Source organism: Penaeus monodon, chromosome 16 (genome assembly GCF_015228065.2).
Source record: "Penaeus monodon isolate SGIC_2016 chromosome 16, NSTDA_Pmon_1, whole genome shotgun sequence".
NCBI classification, from domain to species: Eukaryota; Metazoa; Arthropoda; class Malacostraca; order Decapoda; family Penaeidae; genus Penaeus; species Penaeus monodon.
The window spans coordinates 32,703,843-32,706,342 of NC_051401.1; positions in this window are offsets into that span (position 1 = coordinate 32,703,843).

The following is a 2,500-nucleotide window of genomic DNA, read 5'->3' on the forward strand; positions in this document are numbered from 1 at the left end:
TAATAATAATGATAATAATAATAATAATAATAATAATAATAATAATAATAATAATAATGATAATAATAATAATAATAGGAAGAATGATAATAATAATTATTATTATTATAATAATAAAAATGATAGCAAATGATTAATAATGACAAAAACAACAATAATAATATTTTTTATTGTGTGTGTGTGTAATCATGGTAATAATAATGAGTGTAAAACAATAATAATAATAATAATAATAATAATAATAATAATAATAAAACTATAATGATGATATAAAATAATAATATTACACTGTTACTACTACTTATAATAATAATGATTAGAATTATAATAATAGTTATAATAATTATAGCAATGATAATGACGATAATGATAGAAATAATCATAATGATAACAACAAGTCACTGTTCTTTTTGATGTCTTCTCCCACTTCTCAAGGTTTGCATGTCTCTCCCATTCCTTGAAAGCGACCTTCTTCCTCTTCTGCAACGTCCTCCACGTCTGACAACTACCAAGTATCCCTATGACTCTCTCCCTTCACTCCCGGCTTCTTAGCTCTTCTTCCACACTTCTCTGCTCCAGTAACCATCCGTCTTGCATACTCCCTCTTGGTCCTTGGCCCCTGTGCATTCCAGCTTCCATTCCCTATCGTCATCTCCCTTTCCTTTTGCTGCTTCGCCTTAGCCTTTTGCTTTCTTTCGCCCTAGAGATCCGTCGCTATCAGTTCGATACTGTTATTATTATTTATGTAAGAATAGTGCAGAATTGGAAAAGAATGAAAATAAAGATATCTTCGGCTCGTATTTTTTTCTTTTGTTTTCTTTCATCTTTTGGTAAAGATAAATGACAGTAGGAACAATAGTCTATAAATTGTATGCTGAAGCAATGAAAATGGTTAGCCCCAATTCGGAACAGAGAGAGAGAGAGAGAGAGAGAGAGAGAGAGAGAGAGAGAGAGAGAGAGAGAGAGAGAGAGAGAGAGATTAAAGTGTATATGTTATGCCTGGATAGGATACAGGGGGAATGAAGCTCTTTCTATGTTGATATAATTTACTGTTCTATTAATTGATTAATTAAAGTTTGAAGACCTTTCCAAAATTCCCCAAAATTCTGAACACTATCTCTTTCCTCACACACACACACACACACACACACCATCGTCATCATCATCATCATCATCATCATCATCATCATCATCATCATCATCATCATCATCATCATCATCATCATCACCATCATCATCAAGGGGCTAACGACGACGGGGCGCATGGCCGCATCCACCCTTCGCTTCCAGCCACGAGGGTCCCTCATGGCGAGTCTCCGGGCAGGACCTCGTCCCATCTCTGATTCCTCGCGACAGGTCTCATCGAGCTGCCCAAGCCATGACCTGCCAGGTCGTCTCACGGGCCTCCTCCACCCAGGACTGCCTTGCAAAGAGACAACCTGATGGGCAGGGTCATCCACAGGGAAGCGAGCTAGGTGCCCATATAGCCTGAGTTGCTGATCCCGGATTATGCAAGTAACAGATCCCACGCCAGTCTCACGCTGTAGCCGTCGGTTGGACACATGGTCCTGCCAACTGTACCCCATGATCCGGCGAAGAGACTTAATAATAGTAATAAATAAAGACGAGACTCCAAGGCACTAGATAACATCCAGGTTTCACTTCCATACAGCAAAACTGGCAGTATCAAGGCCTTGAAGACACGTAGTTTGGTCCTTCTGCATAGGTATCAACATCTCCAAATGCTTTTGTTGATCGAATTCATGGCTCCTGTTGCCAGACCAATCCTTCTACTGACTTCTTGGTCTGACAGCCCAGAGATATGGACTATGCCACCAAGGTATGTAGAGCTCTTTGTGAATTCAACGTCCTCACCACAAGCATGAACCGACTGAACGGGTTCCCCTAACAGGCCCCCAAAGTCCTGAATCTTAGTCTTGGTCCAGGAGACCTCTAGGCCTAAGGGCTTCGCCTCATTGCTAAATGCATCAAGAGCTGCCACCAGTGACTCCAAAGACTCAGATAGGATAGCAACATCAGCAAGCAGGTGTTGAAAAGTGTTGGTGCAAGGACACAGCCTTACCTCACCCCTGAATTAATAGGGAAGAAGTTTGACAGGCCCCCATCACACTGTACAGCACTTTCAGTTCCGGTATATAGGCTTGCTATTAGGCTGATGATCAATGTCTCAAGATCTCCCATAGTGATTCTCGATGCTCCGAGTCAAACGCCTTCTTGAGATCGATGTAGGCTGCAAGCAACCCACGACCAATTACTCGAAACGGAACCGTTTCAGAAGAATGTGGGCGAAAACTTTGCCTGGTATGCTGAGCAGTGTAATACCACGGTAGTTGCTACAGTCCCAACGATCCCCTTTCCCCTTCCAGAGAGGGATGACCACGCCCCTCAATGGATCAGGGGGGAATGGTACCAGACTGCAAGATGGCAGTCAAAACTGCATGCAAGCCCCGAGCCATAGGTTCACCCCCAGCTTTTAGAA